We start from the raw sequence: 24,336 nt of genomic DNA on the forward strand, positions 1-24,336 counted from the left end.
AAATGCAAGATGTCTACTGTGGCTCCAGTCACCATAGAAACATTCAGACCCAAAAGAACAAATACATACAGAGAATGATGCTAGTGTGTTTTATCTTTTTTCTAAGAAAAGTAAAAGATTCTGACAACTACCACAGCTTTCATTTGTTCTCATAGGGCAAAATGCCTCAAATCACCCTTTAATGGGGAAAGTGAGAAATCAGAGGGTGATTACTGTGACTGTTTTGCATTTTGCCACACTAAACTAAACCAAGATTCTATTTTCAAGGATGAAGTAGAGATGGATATTGTTAGGATAGATAAAAGAGTGTGTAAAAATATTTAACAAAGCAAAGGAAATCTCAAGTCACTTTTCCTTTCTTTATAACATCTGACAAATAAGAAATAACAACTGCCAAGTCTACTCTAATACACTAAAGCAGATGTTGTAAACAAAACTGATCAGAGGAAAGAAAGGGAAAGCAGAGTAATTCTTAAACATATCGATAAGATATTTGTTAAAAATAAAGAGAACAAAGTATATAGTGTGCATTGTATATGGTCTCATTTAAATGCCTTTTCAAAAAAATTAGTTACTGAAATTTTCTTCTTTTCTCTGATAATTGAAAGATACAGGACAAGAGCTAAAATATTTAATATTTAACATATTATGATTATTTCATATTTTATAGTATTGCTAACTTGCTAATAAAAATAAGAACCACCATATAAACAAATTGATATTTCCAAGCATGTTGAATAAGACAAATAATATTTTCCAAATTATTGCAATCAACAGCCCTAATATCAATTGTATTTAGCAAAAGAATAGCATAGAAAAAACAAATAACAACTTTTCAAATTCAATTCAGTTTTTGAACATACTCTCTGATTGATTAAAAAGGGCCAGGGATTTAAAGTTAACTAACTTCTAAATAAATTACGATCATGAAAATGATGGAGATTATATAAACATCTTACCTTTTTATTGTGTTTCTTTTACATTCTTTGTTATGCATTTTAATATTCATTTTGGTTTAAAAAAAAAAAGCTACTTTTTTATTTTACATGTGAGAAAACTAAATTCAAAAGTGTCCAATGGGGGCGCCTGGGTGGCTCAGTGGGTTAAAGCCTCTGCCTTCAGCTCAGGTCATGATCTCAGGGTCCTGGGATCAAGTCCCGCATCAGACTTTCTGCTCAGCAGGGAGCCTGCTTCCCCCTCACTCTCTATTTGCTCTCTCTGCCTACTTATGATCTTGTCTGTCAAATAAATAAATAAAATCTTCAAAGGTGAAAAAAAAAAGTGTTCAATGACTCAGCCATGATCACAGGTATTAGGAGGCAGAGAAAAGAAGCATTCATTATCGAATACCAAAATCTGTTTTGAAAATTTTATCTAGATAGATAGTCCAGGGAGAAAGCTATTACACTCTTTCAATAAAAGTTATCATCTGAAAGGGGAGAATATTCTGGCTATTATACAGATGGTACAACAAACATGCAATTACAGTACTGTTCAGTAATAAGAAGATAAATAACTGACTTAGGAAAGGACTATTTTTTCTCTTGTTAAAATTTAACATTTTTTATCCAAGAATAGTCACAAAAGGTAATTTAATGAGGATATGTTCTGTACCAAATTTATTGAAAATTAGATTTTGCTTCCTGGTTCATAGCAGATGCTTTCTTACTGTGTGCTCACTTGGCAGAAAAGGCTAGGGAATCTTTTTATAAGAATACCTGCCCAGTCTGAATGCCCCACTCTCATAAGCTAAGCATCTCCCAAAGGTCCCACCTCCTAATACCATTACCTTTTGTGGTTAGGATTTCAACATATAAATTTTGGGGAGGTCATGAACATTTAGATGATAGCGGTTCACTTACATGTCAGAGGCTGTCAGTAGTTTGAATTGAATGGCTATATTGCACGGAGTAGGGTATTTCAATTTTCATTTCTGTACATACTCTTGGTGTAATCTTTAACCATTATTATTCTGAGATGTTCTGAAATTTCAAGAATCAGAAGTTGTGACTGATAAAGTGAAAATGATTAATTGTCCAAACTAGTATATTTTCTTAGAAGAACTAATTAACCATTGGGTTTCTGTTGTTCCAGCTACAGTCAGATATTCTGCTGGGCTGTAAAGTTTGTTTCTACCATGGTAGGCAAGGTGTTTATGCTTTTTAAAGATTTCTTTTAAATTTTTCAGTTCTTTCCTCTTAAGTATCTTACATGGAGGTTTTACTTTCTTTTAATTTTCTAAAACTGTCATAATTCATCGAAATCCTCCTACCGGCTTATATGATACTACTTCCTTCCTAAGCCCTTGTATGAAATTAAGACTCTTTATTCATGTAGGTACCAGTTACTGGATAATTCAAATCTCTATTACAGAAGAGAATGATATCAATTAATTAGTAATTCAAATTATAGCTAAAGATGCTTCCATTTACTTAACAAACAAGACAAATTAGCTAGATAGAGGACTCACTTTAATTAAGGTTGACTAGCTAACATAGAATTGTTCGTGCATGGTTATTTCTCAAACACAAGTTTCTGATGACATGTCATTCACCTGCAGCTCTTATTTATAGAAGCAATATTTATTGATCTTTAAGATATATAAATATACTCTGCATAGCCAAGAGTCAAAGAAAAGCTATTCCCACTATGCCAATGATCATTGCCCTTTGTATATTTACAGTATTGTTTTTATCAGGGAAATTAAAGAGAATAATGAACACAAATAATATTTAGAAGACTGCAGATAGAAAATAACAAGAGTTATTTCTAGCTATTTTAAGCAAAATGTCATAAATGTGAAATTACTTATCTTAACTTCTAATCAGTTATTATTATTAAGTCAGTTAAAATTGGTCAACTATAAATAAACATATGAGTATAACGAAAGATGGAATCTGAATATAACACCATGACAAGCATGGATTTTCCAAAGGAAATAGAAAACTAAGATCCTTATTTTGGTAGCTTTTAGTCTAGTATTTTAACTAACTTTAATGCTTAAATGCAAATTATAACTGGAAAGCTAATTTTAAATACTTAACGGATAGTAGGATAGAAAATTAGTAGAATTATGCTGTATCGTTCCAAAGGCAGATATGAAAATAAGCACTTGAAAGTACCCACACTCTGATTCAAGAGAAAGAGTATATTTATTTATTAAAGCTGTTAATATTTTTACAAAAAAAAGAGTTAAAGCCCTGAGATTGAAGCACACACCATAGGGGACCATACTCTAGCACACATAAACCAAGGAATTATTTAAATGAGTTTGCCAGATAACTAAAAGTCATGTGTGTGGGGTTTTTTTAAAGCATAATGTATAAGTTCTGAATAAGCCATAATCCATAAAGACAGTAAATTAGCTACAACACAAAGGCCACAGTATGAGAAATGCAAATAAACTTTTAGGCAATGTTAATCAATTGAAGTACAATAAAAGTAATTGTTACACTTAATTAGGCTTAGATATAGCAACATATTTAAAGGCATGTTGGAAAACTAAATGTCCAAGGTTAGAATAATCAGGATGGTGAGGGACTAGAAATAATATCTATGATAAGTCACTGAATTAACTGAGAAACATTACCTTCAAAAAGAGTTTTATGAGATATTTACCAGCTGACTTGAAATTTTTGTTAGTTTGTCACAAATGAATAACATTATGGGAAAAAAACAATAACAAAAAAGGATCAAAAATGAGAACTACAGGGAAATAATGTTTGATTCATTAAAGAAAGAAATGCATAGTATTTCTAACAGTGGAATATGATCCTCTTGAAATAGTATTTCCACATCATTAGAAATGTTCACTGAGGCTTATCATTGTCAGTCAATGTTGGGGTGGGTGGTTTTGTTTGAAAAGATTATAACATATATAATCTCTAAGGCCCCACAATTTATTCTAGAGTCAATTTTAACTATAAGCAAAAAATTTTCTCTTATCACTCATTTTCATTATAAAATTCAACCTTTTTTTGCACTGGAGTGGAAAATTGAGTTTTCATGAAAAAATGCAAAATGTATTTGTACCTTCTATATGCCAATTTAACATCTTAGTGTAAATATATAAAATAACTAACACATTTTGGAATGTAAATTGATCAAATATTTAAAAGGAAAATGATACAAAAGCTAAAAGACAAGAGTGGAAATGATAGAAATCATTGTCAATGAGAGAACCCAAGTCAATGATAAAAAATATAAATAAGTTTACTTTGTAATAAAAAGAAAATTTTTATGAAAAAAAATCATAAACAAAAACAAAAGGTGATAAGACACTGGGAAAAATAAAGTAATAAAAAGCCTAAATAATAAAGATCTCCTAAAATTTGAGATGCAAAAGTAATAATGAAAGAGGGAAAATGAACAAAAGAGATGAATCAATAATTCAAATAAATGCAAATTGTTCTGCAGTTATTACAAGTTGTTTAATAGTGGTCATTATTGGAGAAATGCAAGTTAAAACTATATAGTTAGAAGGGAATTTTTAGGCAGACAAAAATGTTCTAGGGGCACCTGGGTGGCTCAGTGGGTTAAGCCTCTATCTTCAGCTCAGGTCATGATCTCAGGGTCCTGGGATCGAGCCCTGTATCAGGCTTTCTACTCAGTGGGGAGCATGCTTCCCCTTCACTCTCTGCCTGCCTCTCTGCTTACTTGTGATCCCTGTCATATAAATAAATAAAATCTTAAAAAAAAAGTTCTCCATTAGAGAGGAGTAGGGAATTTGGGTAAATTGGAAGGGGAGGTGAACCATGAGAGACTATGGACTCTGAAAAACAATCTGAGGGGTTTGAAGTGGCGGGGGGGGGGGTGGGAGGTTGGGGTACCAGGTGGTGGGTATTATAGAGGGCATGGCTTGCATGGAGCACTGGGTGTGGTGAAAAAATAATGAATAATGTTTTTCTGAAAATAAATAAATTGGAAAAAAAAAGTTCTATCATTTTGATGTTGCTTATGTGGCTGCACATATTTCAAAGGTACACTTGAAATTCGTGCATTTTACTCTGTGTAACTACACCTCAAATAAAAACAAACAGAACAAAACAAGAAGGCAAACATTTTTTGAAGGGTTTTTCCTGGTTTGAGAAAACACCAAGTATTGAATTGCCAAGCCAGAATTACATGACTCATAAATATTAGCCAGTACCAAGCTTTATTAGTATTTCAAAGTATTTAGGCCATCTTGAGACTTGTAAAGCCCTATTTTCTTGGGGAAAGGGGCCAATACTGTCAACAAAGCACTCTAAAGACACTTCCTGTTTTGCACTCAGATGCATTCTGGATCTGATTTAACATACAATATTTAAGTGATACATGCAAAGCATTGCTCTCACAGAGAGATGCTTTAGTTTTGGAATATCTCCTTATCATTTTCCTATTAAATGCTCAGCTTCCATGAAAGCTTCTAACCAACATGCCCACAAGTCGATAAATTTAAGCTTTGTGTATTCTGTGCAACCTAGGCAGAGCAGATGAATCCCCCCAAAGGTATTTCTTAGGTAAAAGTTTCCTTATTATTTTGCAGTTGGTAAACATCACTTATGGGTTCCCCAAGAGGTTAGTTTGTGGGCATGTTTTCAAGTAAACCTCTCAGAGAGAGGCATGGGTTACAGGCATGCTTGCTAGTCACCTTTTTCACTAGTTCACCTTCTGACCTCAAGTATCTCCTTGCAACAGATGATTTCTTAATAATTTACTTTAAAGCCTTTATGCAATGTTTTATACAAAATAATAAGACTAGCAATGCTCAAAAGACTACTGGGATTATTATTGCTTTTAAATAAACATAAATTAAAATTTAATCTTTTTTCGTGTATAGCTCTCTGCATTTTAATATAAGTTTAGATGTGGGTAACCACCAGCCCCCTCAGGCTAGAGAACAGTTGTTATTACTTCAAAAAACTGCCTCCTGCTGACTCTTTTAGTCACACGTACTCCCACTCCTACCCCTGGCAACTGGTAATGGTTAACATTTGTCTTTTCCAGAATGTCATATTAATTAAATCATATAGTATGCAACCTTTTGAGACTGGCTTCACTCACTCTGCCTAGTACCTTTTAAAATTCATCCAAGTTGTTGCTTATATGAATAGTTTTCTCCTTTCTAGTTACGTGCAGTGATTCTACTGTATGGGTATTTTACTGTTTGTTTATCCATTTACGCTTGAATTACCTCTGGATCATTCCCAATCTTTGGTAATAATGAATAGAGCTGCTATACATACTTGCGTACCAGGGTTTGTATAAAGAGAAGTTTTCATTTCTGTTGGATAAATACCCAGAATTAAGATTGCTGGGTCACACAGTACATTTAAGTTTAACTTTATAAGAGAGTTCCTGTCTGTTTTTGTGAGGGTTGTGCCATTTTGCAATCCTCCCACTAACTGATATTTCTGTTGCTTGGTATTCTTGTCAGTATCTTACATTGTCAGCATTTTTCATTTTAGCTATTCTGATAGTTGTATAGTAGTATCTCTTCTTGGTTTTAATTTGCATATACTTGAGGACAATATTGAAAATGATGTCATGTGCTTATTTGCCACTCATATATCTCCTTTGATGAAGTGTTGGCACAAGTCGGGTAACTTGGTTTCTACTGGCACTAGGTACACTTTCATCCTATATTTGGAGTTTTCTTTGTGTGCTGGGCCTATGCTATCATTCAGAACATCTATGCATGGCCTGGAAACTCACAGACCCACTCACTTCATAAACTTGGGTGGCTACTTCTAAGAATCTGATTAAGGAATTTACCTTAGCATTCAAATCCTCTTCTGAGCTAGCAACTGGGTCTTTAGTGGGCATCTGCACAACTCATTTCAGTTATTTCTCTAAATTCTCATAGAAACTTTCTGAATAATTTCTAAAGGGGTGTTTTCTAGTTTCTGATTATAGAGGACCCTTTTGCCTCACTCTACTACAAGGCCATTGGCTAACGCCCAAGGGTCAAAAACCACCTAATGACTCCCAAGTGGCTGGTACTAAGCCCTCCTCCCCCACTGCTCAGATCTGCCGATTGTGCAGATTTTCTTTTACCTTGTTCCATCATGGGGTATCATACCATTTCCAAACAACATGTTCAATCCAGGAACTCTTAGCAGTGAACTCAGCAGTGTGCTTTGTCTTAGATGGGGAAGATTTATAGGGTTTAGATGTATAACAACTTAAGCAGGAAAGTCCGAGAGGGCTCAATTCTCAACAGCATGGTGAGTGAAGCAATGTGCTACTGTACAGAGCTTACCCTCAGTTTCCCTCTGAGGAATACTAGTGACCATGCTGTATCTTGTCAATAACCTCTGCTAGGTTTCTTTTTCTCCTCAAAAATTTCTGTTACTCAAGACATGAGAGGTATTCCTGGTTTTAAGAGTATTTGATGTCTTGGAAGCTCTGGGTAGCTCAGTTGGTTAATCGTCTACCTTCAGCTCAGGTCACGATCCCAGGGTCCTGAGATCGAGCCCTTCATTGGGCTCCTTGCTCAGTGGGGAGCCCATTTCTCCCTATTCCTCTCCCCACTGATCCTGCTCTCTCTTTCTGACAAGCAAATAAATAAAATCTTTAAAAAAAAAAGAATATATGATGTCTTTTTATAATCAAACTTACTCAACCAAAACACAGTAAGTAGCAATTGTCTTGAGTAATCTGTAAGGCACCACTTCTACACCAAACTCAAGTCTCCTCCAAGCAACAGCATTCTAGTTTTGCTAATGACTCGACCCTAAATTCTCTCTAAAATAATCTGAGGGACTGGGATGCAGCAAAGGCCATAAACCCTAGTAGTCTTTTGATGTTAGTTTTTGCTTAGTGCACCATTAAAAATTAAGTTTTGATGAATCGATGATAGGAACCAGCCTTTATCTTAAACAGGGAATTGATTCTATCAAAATTAATGAGTCCCACAAGCTTCTGGCCATCTTCTTTAGTAATAAGATAAGTGAGAAATTATTTATTTTCCCAGTCTAAAGGATATGCTCTGGCCCCCTTAACTCCAAAATTTTTACACTGAGCCAATCCTGGCTAGATTTATTAGCTAAACTCTTTCCATCACATGGGTGACCATACTCCTTAACGATTTCTCTATTTCTTTCTTCAAGAAGACAGATAAGATAATACTGTTGGGGCTCCTGGGTGGCTCAGTGGGTTAAGCCTCTGCCTTCGACTCAGGTCATGATCCCAGGGTCCTGGGATCGACCCCGCATCGGGCTCTCTGCTCAGGGGGGAGCCTGCTTCCTCCTCTCCCTCTGCCTGCCTCTCTGCCTACTTGTGAGCTCTGTCTGTCAAATAAATAAATAAAATCTTTAAAAAAAAAAAAAGATGATACTGTCTGTAGATGCACTAATTTACCTTTAATTGCTATCAAGTCCAAATTTTGCCATTCTAGATTATGTCAGTATGCCAGTGAACTTAAGTACCCCTGTGGCAAAACCACAAAGGATATTAAATGACTCCATGCATATCAATACATGAAAATGCAAATTGTGCCTGAGGTCTAAGGTAGAAATCAAAAACAAGACAACAACCAAAGTTTTTATGGCTTGAGTTAGTGTCCTGAGCTGTTCTTGAATAAAAATTGTTTATAAATCTTATGTTAAAAAATATTATATTTGAGATGATTTTAAGGGAAAAAAGAAGGTTCTGAACATTTGGGTGAAAAATCAAGGATAAAAATTCATTTTCAAAAAGCTGAAGTGTATGAGCTAATTTAGATGATTAAATCAGATTTCTGGCCTATTTTGATATAAAATCAGCTTTAGGTTTTAAAAATTGCTTTGAGATAATTTTAATGAAAAACCTGATTCTAAAAAATTCTGATGGAACATAATGCATAAAGAAAGTAGTGGTTAATTGTATGATTTTTAAACTACTCATTTGACTTCTGGTACTATTGACTCTGTGTGAACTTTTGTCCTTGGCAAGGTCACAGTTGATTTATACAATGATACATGTAACAGTCAATACTCCATCTTCATTTTTGACTCCTCAATAGTTTTTGAGATGGTTTATCACAACTGTTGCTGGAAGTATTTCCTTCACTTCAGCTTTAAAGTCAGAACATCCTCTTGGTTTTTCCCTTCCTGCAATCCCTCTAGTCCAAGCTTGTAAAGCTTCTCTCCCGAGTTATTCTAACAGAGTTCTAAATTGCCTTTATATGCCATCCCTATAACCCATGCACAGTATACCAGCCAAAGTGAGTCTGCTAAACACTGGCAGATTCTGAGATTCCTTGGCTCAAAAACATTCAATGGCTTCCCATATTTCTAAGAGCAAAAGTAATAAACTTAAAATGATCAAGAAAAAATATGTCTTCTAAGCTCTGTTATCTTTTGACCTCATCTTCTACTATTCCCTCTTCTCATTCTATCAAGCCATAGTGGTCTGCTTCCTGGTTTGTAAACATGCCGTGCAAATTCCCACTTCAGAGCTTGGCACTTGCTATTTTCCTTGAGTATAATTTTCCTTCCCTAGATATTAGCATGACTTGGCCTTCTTTCAATTTGTCACACAAATGTCACCTCTTACATAAAGCATTTTCTAGGTATCAGGTTTTTCTCCTGTGCTTGATTATGCCTATCTTCCTTCCCACATTAGTTTGTTCCTCAGCATTTAGTACTTTAAAATTTAATTTTGCTTATTTATTTGTACTTTTCTATAGAATCCAACATAATTTATGTTACAGGAGAAAAGCTTTGTCTTTCCATAGTCATTGGTAGATTAGCACTGTCTAGACAATGAGTGACTGGCATATTATGTAAAAATTTTTGTAAGGTTAAATTTTGATTAAATTTATTTTTTTTTTAGACATTATGTCTGTGTCATAGAAATTTGTGTGGAAGAGTGCCAGCACGCAGAAATTATTGCTGAGTGGTTAAAAGACTTGCAAATCATTTCTACCTATTTGTAGTATATGCCAACAAAATAATGAAAATTTTAATGGACACTTATGAATATAGGGTACACTATGTACACAATTTTTCAAAGTAGTCTAAAATCTGCCATATGGTTAAAACATCAACAAAAATTTTTCAAAGTAATACTCACCCTTCAACCAAGGAAAGCTGGTATTCTGTACATTTCCTGCCTTATTATGGTGGTCTGCCTTCCCTTTCTGAAAAGCTCAAATGATGTTGGTCGTTTAATGGTAAGAATTTACTCCATTCTCATTTAAAGAGATTTTGTTTGTTGACTTGCTTAGTTTACTTGCTATGCCTATTAATGTTGTTATAAACATAACCAAAAATTAAGGACATAGACTTGATATGATGATAACCATAGAGCTATTGGTGAGTTAATAAATGCTCTATTGTCTGTAAGTAGATGCAGTGATTAGGAATGTTAGCAGGAAAAAAAAAAATTATTGGATCCTAGAAATTTTCAAGATGTGCCAGGAGCTAAGTCCCTCCTAACTTCCACATGGTTGTTCTGCAGTGATTAAAACATTATTATTATTCCTTTATATTTTACAGAACATTTACATGTAAATTCTTACTTAAAATTAAGTGACTTTTTACTACATCAGTTATATCCAACTGATACACTAAAGAGTTCAAACACATAAATGTTTAGCTCATGCTGTTTATTTAATAAATAATAGAAAATATCTGTACTTGACAATAATACTTTGCACTGCAGTATTTCTTATAGTACATGGACCGCTACACAAATTTGTGTATTGGAACCTCTGTTTGAATTACGTGAGACAGGCATAATAATACCTATTTTTAGTTCCAATAAATATAATTCCTATTTTTAAAATAAGGGTTCCAGGTCATCAATACCTTAAATGATGCTCAGTTCTGCAAAATTCTAAGAGGATAAAGATTCTAGTTTGTCAGACTCTGTTCAAGGTGTTCATGATTGCATTAAATTCAGACTAAGACACTTCTGAGTGTTCCACAACTGCACATAGTACCAGCATTATTTAGAAAACTCTCCTTTTGCACTTGTTCTTTTGTCACTGCCCCCTTTTCTTATTAAGGATATTATACAGTTTTGTTTGGCCTTGTTTCTGAATTTTATTTACAGTATAGCATTACGATAATGATTTAGCATTTCTGCAAGTCCATGCTCTTCAGGAATAATCTTCCATTAATTTATGTTTCCAAAGGGCAAGGGAGATAAACATTTGATCTGGTTCATATAAATCAGAGAATAGAAAATGCTAATTATTAATGAGAGCTCAGATTTTCTCTTTGCTCAAAATTAAATAGCATGAGACCATTTTTAATAGTAAAGTCGTGAGAGATACAATTAGTGAAGTTATATTTGCATTTATCCTTGGACATTAAGGATGATATTGGCTGTAAATTTCTCATTTTAATGCTTTGCTAAAAATCTCTCATTATCATTTTGCTATCCAATACCAGTACTCTCTGAGGTGATGCTAACACCAAATTAATTTAACAGTATCTAGAACTATAGGGAAAAAATACCGTAAAAATAGAAGCAGTGTCTGTCTTGCTCACTGCTGATTATTTTCTAAGTAAGTACACAGTACATTGAATGAACTATATAAATTTTGATTAATGAGTAAACACTAACCCTGTTAAGAGAGATACTAAGATGTTAAGAGACATTAAGAGAGATGAGGAGATGAGTAAGTATCAGTCACACACACACAAAAAAAAACCAGAAAAAGCTAAAAGCAAAATTATTCTTTTAAATAGTATTTAATAATGCAGAAATCAAAGAGCTGAGTGTGTTGCATGATTAGAAGTGTCTTTATTAAGAAATACTCTTTTCATGCATTCTATGTATGATGTAGACTAGGGCAGTAGGAGAACATTAGGCAATGTATGATCTTAGAACTAGTTAAAATGAGAACAATTACTATACACAGTTAGAAGAACTTGGAAGCGTTAATACCAATCACAGTTTACGTCCTGGGGATTTTTTTTTTCCCCAGTGGTATCAGAATTATGACTAAGGCCCAAGGTTGAATGAAAATGTGCTTGGGAGCCAAAACGCAACTTTAGAAAGTCTAGTCTTTAGATTCAGTCCCTTCTTCGAGGCCCTCTGTGAATGGTGTAGAACCAGCCCCACCACCATCGTGACGTTGCCTCCTCCATCAATAATGGAATGGCTAGAAAAGAGAAGGCCAGACTTTAGAGAGGGATTTCACTCTGGATAGGACAGGGGCACCTGGGTGGCTCAGTGGGTTACAGCCTCTGCCTTTGATTTGGACAGGACTGAGCTAGACATGGAGAAGATGAGTTCAAGCAGGATCTTCTACAACAAGAAACAGTGCAGAGCAGAGTCTCACGTATAGCCTTCCAAAGTACTCGCAAATGCACCCAGAAGAGAGAATACACATTCCGAATCCTTCCTGTAGCTTTTTGAAAGCCAATCAGTGTTAGCCAGAAAGCAGCAAGAGGATTAGCAACTTGTCCGTCCAGTAAAGATACTGGCTCTGGTTCCCTTCCCCATTTTTCTGACCCTGGTGGTTCTAATACCTCAAAGACAGCTGACCAGAGAAATGTAAAACACTAACCACTTCTCCCTTCTAGTCCACCTTCTATCTCCCGAGTTCTAAAGGTTTCTTGGAAGCAAAAAGATCACAGAAAATAGATTTAGTGGAGTCCTAGATTGTCGGGGACCACCTCCAGCCGGGAAAGTCCCCACCATTACAAGATGGCACTTGGCTCACTGCCAGCAAAATACGCTGCAAGTAAACAACGAACATTCTGGTGAAGCTCGCCTAAAGGAGGACATAGTCATTGGCTGTTTCAAATTTAATCAGCATAGTAACAGGACTCTCATTGGCTCTCCCCATTGCTTGGCCGCTTATTGGTCACCCTGCTCGCTGATTGGTCATGTAAACGTATATAAGTGTGTAGACTTGCGGAAATAAAGAGAGAGAAGATACATCTGAACCAGGGCTTCTTGTCGTCCTTGTGGGTCGAGGGCGACAAATGGTGCCGAAACCCGGGAATCGTTAACGAGTAAGTAAACCTTGCAAGGAGAAAAATTGCAGGTAAGCAAGGAAGGGACCACGATTAAAGTGGTGGGAATCTTGTACAAGACCGCAACAAGAAGCGGGGTGGCCGTAGAGCCAGGATTTTCTTCCGCGGTAAAGCGGGGAGTAAAGGCCACGTTCAAAAGTGGGAATTCCGCAATAAAGCGGGGAGTAAAGGTCGACTGAAGTATATGCACGTAAAAAGTTAATGTGTTAGTTAGTGTCTTTAACGTCTGTGTCTGTTGTCTATTCATAATGTGTGTTCATAATGGGATCTGAAGTATCTAAAGTGTGGTTAGAAGGGTCTTTAAAAGACCTGCGGAAAGCCAATGGAACTCTACTAAAAGCAAAAACTGCTCAGGCTTTTTTGAATATAGTGGAAAAGTCGGCTCCATGGTTCCTAGATGAAGGCTTGCTAAACATACCTCAATGGGACTACCTGTGATCCAGGGTTTGGACCCTGTGAAACCTATTAATGTCTCGGAGCCATATCAACCTTTTAAGTTGCCCAGGTGCACCAATAGCAGGGGATGGCCACCGGAGTGGTCTGGATGTCAGAGTATCTTGCGCTCAGTTTACATCAATGAAATGCATAGCCTTACATTCACTCCACGCTTTCCTACTTATAAAAATAATACCTTTACAGGGTACAATTATTCCTTTCAAAATCCTAAGCAAGGCAATCCCTCCTCTCCCTTTGATGCATGGCAGGTCTGTAACTTGCTAGGAGCATGTACTGATATCTCAGCAGTGTCCATGTTAAATGGTGGCAAATTCCTTAACTGTTCTTATAAACAAAATGACTCTAGTACCTTTGAGACAACAGTTAATGTGTCTTGTCCCAATAATATTACTTATCAGCCCACTCCCCTATGCATCTCGCTACTGTTCCTTTTACTCGTAACAAATGCTAGCAAGCTGAATGATATGTTGAATTGCACTAAGAATTGCTATCTTTCCTAGTGCTGGAATGTCACAGCCTTCAAGCTGGCTGTGATTATGCGTATCCCTACGCATGTTCCTATCCCAGTTTCCATTCCAGAGAACAAGTTATCGGTGGTGCTATCCAGAAAGAAGAGAGATTTTGGTATCACAGCCACCGTTGTGACAGCATTGGCTATATCTACAGCAGCTGCCACGGAAGGAGCAGTCTCTCTTGCTGCAACTATACCCACTGCGGAAGCTGTGAACACCCTTGCAGAAGGAATGGCGGCTGCCCTTTAAACACAGACTCAGATCAATGCACATCTGCAAGCAGGAATCCTGATAGTCAACCAGAGAGTGGATTTGGTTCAAGAACAAGTGGACATATTGGGGGCCCTATTGGGACTGGGATGTATAGCACTTCCCGGCAATTTGTGTAACTCCCATAGCCTATACTAATATGAGTGACTTACAGAATGTCTCCCGACAGCTCTCCCAGTATTTGCAGGGTGCTTGGTCTGATGATTTTCAAAATTTCATGTGAATCCTTCTGGATGAGATAACTTGAGTAAATAGTACACGTGTGCAACCAGCTTCCCTCCCAGAGCTGTTTCAAACATTCAGCAATATGTTCCAGTTTACCAAACAATGGGCTGGCACAATTGGTCTTCTTGTCCTCCTTCTTATTGGCATTCTGCTTCTATTCAGAAAAGTTCGCCAATGGAGAACACAGCAGCGACGGCAGAGCCGAGCTATAGTCCAAGCCCTTATGTCAATAGAGGCTGGGACATCTCCCCAGATATGGCTAAGCATGCTAGATCGGTAGTCAAAGACGGGTAAGATCAGTAGAGAAACATACCAACCTAAGACAGGACAGAGATTATCGATATCTTGTGTTTGATGACGGGTAAGGATGTTTTCTGCTACTGACGACCTAAGACAGGCATGATCTCTGCCATAAACAAAAAAGGGGGAGATGTCGGGGACCGCCTCCGGCTGGGAAAGTCCCCACCATTACAAGATGGCGCTTGGCTCACTGCCAGCAAAATACTCTGCAAGTAAACAATGAACATTCTGGTGAAGCTCGCCTAAAGGAGGACATAGTCATTGGCTGTTTCAAATTTAATCAGCATAGTAACAGGACTCACATTGGCTCTCCCCATTGCTTGGCCCCTTATTGGTCACCCTGCTCGCTGATTGGTCATGTAAACGTATATAAGTGTGTAGACTTGCGGAAATAAAGAGAGAGAAGATACATCTGAACCGGGGCTTCTTGTCGTCCTTGCGGGTTGAGGGCGACACTAGATAACAGAATAAGATTCTCTTATTAACACAAGGTGCTAAAATGTATGGAGTTTGGACAGATATACCATTAAAGACAATTTGGGGCATTTTTTTAAAACAAAAAACAAAGAGTTTCATGAATAACATTATGAGACATCTCTGTAAACTGGTCAGACTTTTTTCTAGAATTTTACCTAAGGTTAACAATAAGGAGGAAGCTAGGTTCTTCATAAAAGAGTTTGTATTTAAAATGTTTCTTTTTCTCACAAAGGGGTAAGGAGAATAGAGAATTATACTATAGGGATTTGAGATGATAGGGATCTGAGACATTTGTGAGATTATTTTTCAATATTTTTGCATTTTTAATATATAATAAAATGTATAAGAACTTGATAAATGTTTTAGAGGACTATTGTACCTGAGTTTTGGCACATGTTTTCAGTACCTGTGTTTTTATTTTTCTATATAATTATGTTGGTGCCAAGTAAAAATTCTTTTATTATTGTAAGCAAATAAGAACAGGGGGTGTTTTAATATTTAAATGATGCCTTGGCTTCTAGGGAAGTTTCACTGATGTCACTATGAGCCAAATTTAAAAGATTATCAATAGTTGATGCATCTGCACCTACATATTTCTTTATGCTCATACCCACATCAAATACTACATTCTTGTCTTTAAGTTATTTCACGTGTTTTTGCTTTATAATTTTTGACAATATTAGATAAAACTATATCCATTATTTTCACCTGACTTGTTAAAAATGTGACAACACTGTATGTGTTATAATTTTGTCCATATACAAAAAAGTCCATAATACATATGCATATACTTAAACATATATAATATAAATGCGTGGGTGTTTGTAGTGTAGGTAAATCCATAGACCTCTATTTATTTTTTTTTTTTTAAGATTTTAATTATTTATTTGACAGACCGAGATCACAAGGCAGAGAGGCAGGCAAAGAGAGAGGAGGAAGCAGGCTCCCTGCAGAGCAGAGAGCCCAATGCAGGGCTCGATCCCAGGACCCTGGGATCATGACCTGAGCCGAAGGCAGAGGCTTTACCCCACTGAGCCACCCAGGCACCCCTATAGACCACTTTTTAAATCTCCTTACTGCCCCACAGAAAGGATATATTTGGTCATTTTTTCATCTTCAGTTATCATTTGGATTCGGGTGACAAAGATGTACAAACGTAGGCTCATCAGTTGTGAGGGATGTTGGTAACAGGGGCAGGTATCCGTGTCTTTGGAGGCAGGGTTGTGCTATGATCTCAATGTCTGGATCTGTCCAGAATTCATGTGCTGAAATCCTAACCCGAAGTGACAGTATTGGTGAAAGATAGTTGGAAGAGCGGCAGACAGGGACAAGGGCCCCCTCTAGCCTAAAGGAAACCACACTTAAAAGGATTTTATACCACCCTGGGAGGAGCCCTCCACCCTCTCCCATGTGTAGATGACAAACTTGATTGGCTGTGGGGGTGCAAGGAGGGTTAATCAGATTAAAACAGTCCTGCCAATAAGCCCATGAAACCGGCCCCGCTCCCCGATTTAGAAACTCTGGTGGTAACCCTCCTGGGTCTCCTCTCTCTTTGGTAGCTTTGTACCATCACTTTAGTATTGCTCAATAAACTTTGCTACTTTGTTGCCCACCACTCTTCATTTTTTGAAGCCGCATGACCAAGAACCTCAGGCACCAAAGGAGAAAACACCTTTTCAGTATCTGGAGGTGGGGCCTTCAGGAGGTGATGAGGCCAAGAGACCTCAATCATTAGGACTCTGCCCATGAAATTAATATCCTTACAAAAGAGACCCGAGAGAGCTAGCTAATCCCTTCCACTTGTAAGGTTATAGTAAGGAAATGGCCATCTAATAAGGAGGATGCTCTCACTCGATACTGAATCTGCCAGTGCCACCAGCTTAGACTTCCGGCCTCTAGAACTGTGAGAAATAAAATTCTCTTGTTTATAAGCCACCCAGTCTATGGTATTCTTTCATAAAAGTCTGTTTGTTAACTTATTTGTTTCTTTCCAACACAGCATTTTGCAGAGCAGTTCACAACTCAAAATTCATTTCCATGTTCTTTTTTTTAAAGATTTTATTTATTTATTTGACACACAGAGAGATCACAAGTAGGTAGAGAGGCAGGTACAGAGAGAGGGGGAAACAGGCTTTCTGCTGAGCAGAGAGCCCGATATGGGACTCGATCCCAGGACCCTGGGATCATGACCTGAGCTAAAGGCAGAGGCTTAACCCACTGACCCACCCAGGTGCCTCCATGTTCTTTTTAATTCGAATATTATGTAATCGTATTTTTCTTGTAATTCCCAGTATTTGATAATTTCCTAAAAGTCTTTTTTATAAAGATATACACTAATTCCATTGGTATCAAACAACATGTTCTATAAATACACTTTTGACAGAGTAGGCAGTTAGCTAGGTATGAACAAGATTCTCCAACTATTAAAAAAAAAGAAAAATCCAGAAATCGCCAACCACCCCCATCTCCCCAATACTGCAAAGGGGAAGCTTCAACCAGCAGTGGACTCGGGGGAGCCCTGGGGCACAGGAGCCTGTGCTCTTCCTTATGTTCACTGTCCTAAAGTAACATAAGGTTTCATTATAATACATTTACACTGTGATTACGACCCCCTTGAGAGAGATAGGTGCCAAGACATTTCTGCTAAAGACCATATATGGTCCTAATCTCCCCTGCCAACCTATAGAAAGACACTGCCAGGTGATCAGAGAACCCTCAAAGACTGCCCCAACTGTAAACCTTCCAGCTAAATACAGATAAAAGGAGAACATACCCTTAATCCCAGTGTACTTGCTGCCTCCAGGCCTGGCTAATTCCCTGTCTTGAGAGTCTTTTCTCTTTAACTGCTATTAAATTCTTGAGAGTTTGGCTCTGAATTCTTTCTTGGCAGAACTGAGGTAGGCCTAGAGGCATGGAAGGGATCCACCTTTGATATAGTCTTGAAAAGGCTTTCTTTATGGCTTAAGGCTATAGTAAATTATGGTAAAAGTCACCTGTGTACCCAAATAAGGTTTTTGTGTTACTGATAAATTCACTGTTCTCTAGCTGTTGTGTCAGTTCTGCCTCTGTACTGTGCAAATCTCATATCCTTACTGATTTTTCTTCTTCTTTTTATAAAAGTTTTGAGAACACTGTCTTAAAATAGTCTTTTATTTTTGAGAATTTGCTAGGGATTTTTTTGTTGTTGTTGTTGTTTTTAATTTTTTTAATTTAAAAGTTTTTTAAAAAATTAATTTTGCCGGGGCACCTGGGTGACTCAGTGGGTTGAAGCCTCTGCCTTCAGCTCAGGTCATGATCTCTGGGTCCTGGGATCGAGCCCCAAATCGGGCTCTCTGCTCAGCGGGGAGACTGCTTCCCCTCTCTGCCTGCCCCTCCACCTACTAGTGATATCTGTCTGTCAAATAAATAAATAAAAATCTTTTAAAAAATAAAAATTAAAATTAATTTTGCCCGTTTCTAAAAATATTTTGAGAATATTATTTGTTGCACATTGATTTTGCCTTTAAATTCAGGATGGTGGATTATCTTCACATTATGAAGTTCTCCTTTTTCTCAAATAACAATTCTTGCATTCAAGTCTATTCTGTCTGATACTATTTTGATTAAGGGATGCTTGTAAATTTACATATTTCTCCTTTCAATATTTTTGTATCCCCATGTGTAAGATGAATCTCTTAAAAGAAACATATAGTAGGTTCTGCATCTTTTTAATAAGCACTGAGCATCCTTGTCTTTTAACTGAGAATTTTATCTTTTCCCATCTTATGTAATATTAATATAGTTGCATTTGAATCAACATGCTGATAAAGTTTAACAATCATCTTTTAAAAATTATATATATATACACAAATTGTTTTATAAATTGTACTGACATAAAAATATGTAAAATACAGTTTTTAAATAAGTGTTTTAATAGTGAACTATGCCAAACAACAAATTGCTCACAGCCAGTTTATTCTCACTGAATACCATCATTGCTTTTTGCCAAACTGTCATATCTGCAGCCAAATTATGATTGCAACTGATGAACAGCTCTAATTCCAACACAAATGTTTGTTGATATTTTTACGTTATGAGTAAGACAAATTGTAACAAAAAACATATGTCAGAACTTCACTCTTGTCAATAATATGAACAACTTCTTTGCTGAATTAAATGATAGTTTTTGAACACTGGAAGAACATTTTCTTAAAATTTTGTGCTACTCACAATGAATAGAGACATGACACACTTAAAAGTTTAGTGTAGGGGCACCTGGGTGGCTCAGTGGATTAAAGCCTCTGTCTTCAGCTCAGGTCATGATCCCAGGGTCCTGGGATTGAGCCACGCATCAGGCTCTCTGCTCAGCGGGGAGCCTGCTTCCTCTTCTCTCTTTGCCTGCCTCTCTGCCTACTTGTGATCTCTCTTTGTCAAATAAATAAAATAAAATCTTTAAAAAAAAAAAACTTAGTGTGCATTATTGTCACTTCGAACAACCAGCAATGCAATAATTGAGGCCCTGATTTGTACCATTTGTTAATTTTTGTGATGTAAAGACTCCACCATGACAGTTATCAAGCTATTGACCGATGTCACTGACCATGGTATCGCCAAGGGCAGCAGCAAACCATTTAACATCACATATCCACCAAACAGATACAATAGATGTTAAAAAAGAAAGAAAGAATGAAAGAAATAGAAAGAAATGTAAAGGTTACAATGAATAGTAAAATATAGTAAAATAATTAGAAATTGTGGAGTCCAAGTTGTGGGAAGACACTTTCTTACTGATGTGGAAGTGTTTGCTCATTTGACATTTTTCTTAGATTTTATGACATGAGAGGCAGATTACTGACTTTTTTTATAACGTGACATATTTTTCCGTATGCTGACTTGTCGCATGTCATGAAGAAAGCATTCTGAAATTCTGAATTTTTTTGGTAAATATCTTATGACGCTTCCAGGCAGGTGAGAGAGATTTCCCACTCAAGTATGACGTACTACTTCATGAGTTCAGTGTGGTCTGTCACAGGCCATAATAAACTCTTTGACAATGGACTTGCTCTAACAATATTTCCCCCAGCTCCCCCGCCTTTTTTTTTTTTTTCCAAATGACAACCTTCTTTTGCTTTAGAATGGTACTAAAGTCCCAAATACAATTATATATATATATATATATATATATATATATATATGGACCAAGTACATTTGTAAAATTGTTTTAGTCTACAAAATGGTTTAGGAGCAGTTTGTCAGTTAAGCCAATGTGATTAGACATTCAATTTTATGACTATTACTTTCCTTTCCCAAATAAACAAAATAATTAGAGAAAACAGTGAAGTCACAATCCATTTAATACTCATAAAACCTTCCTGTTGATGTAGCTTTAGAACTGGGCAACTGAAGTAACTATCCATCTTGCTTTTAGAGTAATTGCATTTAAATGTGATCTCAGAGCAGAACAACCCCTATAATTAACCACCTTGCTTTTGGAACACCTTTTTATCAGTGTGTGTCTTTGAAGCAGAACTAAAAGGAAATAAAATTATTTTCAGCATACTATTTTTTTCCTGAAGTAGTTTGTTCCAATTAATTTGCTGAATATAGGACATCCAATGAACCACAATGTTCATGTTACTTTAATGCACTAAAAGCATGGTTCTGTTTTCTGCATTTTATATTGCTTTCACCAAAAACAGAATTATTGCTATCAACCATTTCCATAAGGTGTGTGCTTCTCCAAATGTTTTATGAAAGATTGTATTATAGTTTACTCTTAGCATTCTTGAGAATGAGGCTAATATGATTCCCCCATTTTATTGAGGGGTTCAACATCTATTTCTGTTTGTCTCCTTTGAAAAGAACTAAATGTTATATTTTGTTGATCATTTATGTGATGGAATGTGTAGGTCACACTGGATTAGACAAAGCAAGTGTTACATCTCTGGTATTTTGCATCCCTGACTGCTTGAATTATTCCTAAGACAGTGGCACTGTCCTCCAGCTGTTCTATGTCAGATGTACTGTCTAAGGCTACAATTCTGAATCAAGGTCCCCTAAGTTAATGACTTTGACTTTAAATGAGCTAACAAAATATGCTGGTAAGGACTAAAGGGTTATTTTAGGGCAATTTTTAAAAGTGGAAAACACTTCTCCTTGTTATGATACACATTAACTATTAAGTATGTTCTTAAACAAGTCAGTAAATAAAATGTTTTGGATCTCCTAGAGAAAAGAAATATTTAATAAAGTCACTTAATTCAAAAAAAATTAATATATATCATTAATTATTGCTTAATTAGTTGACTTTGAAAATGTCATATTATCTTCTAATATTGGACATCCTTTTCTGAGAACATTATTTGTTGAAAAGTTATAGGAAATAAAAAAATTAACAGTCCATCCGATAAAATATAGATTCTCGAAGTGCTGAAAAACTTTTTTGACTGCAAAGTGTTCTAAATAGGGGAATATTTAATTTCTTAATTTTAGCAGATATTATCTGAGTAACAGATCATCAGATCTGAACTACAAAGGTATTTCAGTTCTCTGCTGATGAGGTCAATCTCCTTCTACAGTTAGGAATTGAAGTAGTGATTCAAAAAATTCGATGACTCCCCACCCACAGCACTGATTTTTAGGGGATCAAACAAACTCAATCACCGCTTTTTTCTCTGTCTGTGAAGTAGTAACTTGTTTCCATCCTTTATATGCTAGACAATTGGCAGTCATGATAACCTCGTTCTGTTTCGAGCTTTGAGATGTAGGCATCCTCTGCTCCCTGACAGAGATGCTACAAAGCAGACTTGTTAAACAGCTCTCTCAGTAATGGCTGACAAGGTCAGATATGCAAAGAGAGAGTAAGCATTGCCACCAGGACAATGAATGCTTCCTTGGCATATCAAACAAAGAGCTGTGCAAGAGCTCTGTGACCCGGAGAGCCAAACATACACTCCATGGCTCCACCTATAAAAATCCTTTCTTCTTAACTCACAAATTCTGTTTCTCCTTCCAAATATTTAAGATTTTCCTGCCCGGGGCGCCTGGGTGGCTCAGTGGGTTAAGCCGCTGCCTTCGGCTCAGGTCATGATCTCAGGGTCCTGGGATCGAGTCCCACATCGGGCTCTTGCTCAACAGGGAGCCTGCTTCCCTCTCTCTCTCTGCCTGCCTCTCTGCCTACTTGTGATTTCTCTCTGTCAAATAAATACATAAAATCTTTAAAAAAAAAAAAAAAAGATTTTCCTGTTCAATATCTAATAAATCTATGTCCCAGACTGTGTTCTCACAAACACCTCAACACTTTAATCTCACTCCATTCTACCTCATGCTAACTGCACCTGTCTATGCCAACATTTTCTAGCTCTTCTTCTGCTCACTCAGCTTTTCTCTATAGAATACACTAGCACTTTTTCATATTTCTCTTTTCATTTTTCTCCCAGTCCTACAGTACAAAAGGCTCAAACCCTGTTTGCAAAGTTCAAATCAGAAGAGTAGAAATCAAATGAGCAGAAATATTAGAAGGTAGAAAAGGGAAAAGGCATTTGTTAATATATATTTGTTTCCATATCAAGGCCAACTGAGAGGAGAGTATTAGTTTTATGTAATGTAAACGGAAATTAAAAAAAAAAAGACGAAGAAGAAGACTTTTCATTTTGTGACTTACAGTCAAATGAAGAGTCTTGACACTAACAATTTTGAGGGTCCCAGTAAATATGCATAATTTCCATGCTGCTAAGGAAAAGAGTGCTGGGGTACAGTCCCTATGTCATGAAGCAAACTCAATTTATAATTTCTGTGAATGCATACTGGACCTTGGAAATCTTGTTCCAATGGGGGGAAAAAAAAACATGTAAAACTTAATCAGTTGCCTTTAATGTTTATCACCTGATATCAACCTAACATATGGGGACAAATGGGATATGGGGTCAAAGGACTTGGGTTTAATCAGTCCTCTTCTCAGTGTTCACTCTGTGGGTTCAAATAAGTTTCTGTTAATTGCCCGAGTAGTTTTCTTAGATGTAATGAGAAATTTCTCATGAAACTTGAGGAGTTGCTATTGAGAATTAAACATAATGTATATTAACCATAGGTCCTTAGACACAGATACAGAATATCTGTATAGTTAGATACAGAGTTTCTAACACTAGATGAATGGCACTATAATTTCCTTATATTTTTGGGTTTTTTGGTTAATTAAATATATATTTATTTATATATATTTATATAAAAATATATTTATATATTTTATAAATAGATATTTAAGTTCATTTATGTATTTATACATATATACATATATGTATAAATCTATATATGCAAGTATATATGCATATGCATATATGCAAGTTCATTTATGTATTTATGTGTTTACTTATTCATCAAGGATAGATTTGTCTGACATAAAATAGGGTGCAAAAATAAAGAATACATGTATTTCTCATTATTACCTTTACAAGTGATGTTTGCTTTCTGTTCTTCAAAGAAATCCCTAATGTCTAATGGAAATCTGAAAAGGAAAAGGAAAAGGAAAAAGTGAGCTTGTTAAAGATTACTCACCAAACACTGCATGAATGACTATCTCTGTGTTATAACTCTAAACACCTTGATGAAAGCTGACATAAGACTTTTTAAAATTAAATTATAAATGTGATTAAGCCAATGATGACTGTAAGAACATTAATTAAATCTGCCACTTTGGGCCACATGATCGAATTTTTCTTTAATAAATTTCATAGGTCAAAAGCTCTCAAATGAGCTAACCAGAAATTCCTGAGCCAGTGATCACATGAACACTCAAAGTCAATTGAGCAGTGCAATATGAAATTAAACTCCATATTTACACACACACCTTTTATTAGACATGTATTTACTCAAATTACAGAAAATATTGAAAAGCTTGAATGAACCCATGCAAGTTATCTCTGCTTAGAGCCAACTTGTGTTGTTATGATGTGTTAGCCAAGAACACTTTCATGAATTTTTGTGGTAAAAATGCTGTTTTTCTGAGCTCAAGTAACCTCAAATTTTCATCACCAAAGTGAGCATTATCATTTCAGATTGGTAAGATGTTGCTCACTCCTAATCTTTCAATATCTTATTCATTGAATAAAACATAAGAATTCATAACTTTTACAAGTGTTTATCTAGTGGATCGGGTATAT

At 36.2% G+C, this 24,336-nt stretch overlaps 1 long non-coding RNA gene across 1 annotated transcript in view; it reads right to left on the bottom strand.

Annotated features, from left to right (window-relative positions):
• LOC122917265 overlaps nt 1-23,681 on the bottom strand; it is a 146,475-nt gene extending 122,794 nt beyond the window's left edge. Inside the window, exon 1 of the long non-coding RNA XR_006386370.1 lies at nt 23,623-23,681. This is a non-coding gene — a long non-coding RNA (uncharacterized LOC122917265). The remainder of the gene's footprint in view (nt 1-23,622) is intronic.
• Between the last annotated feature and the right edge of the window lie 655 nt (nt 23,682-24,336).

Source organism: Neovison vison, chromosome 1 (genome assembly GCF_020171115.1).
Source record: "Neovison vison isolate M4711 chromosome 1, ASM_NN_V1, whole genome shotgun sequence".
NCBI classification, from domain to species: domain Eukaryota; kingdom Metazoa; phylum Chordata; class Mammalia; order Carnivora; family Mustelidae; genus Neogale; species Neogale vison.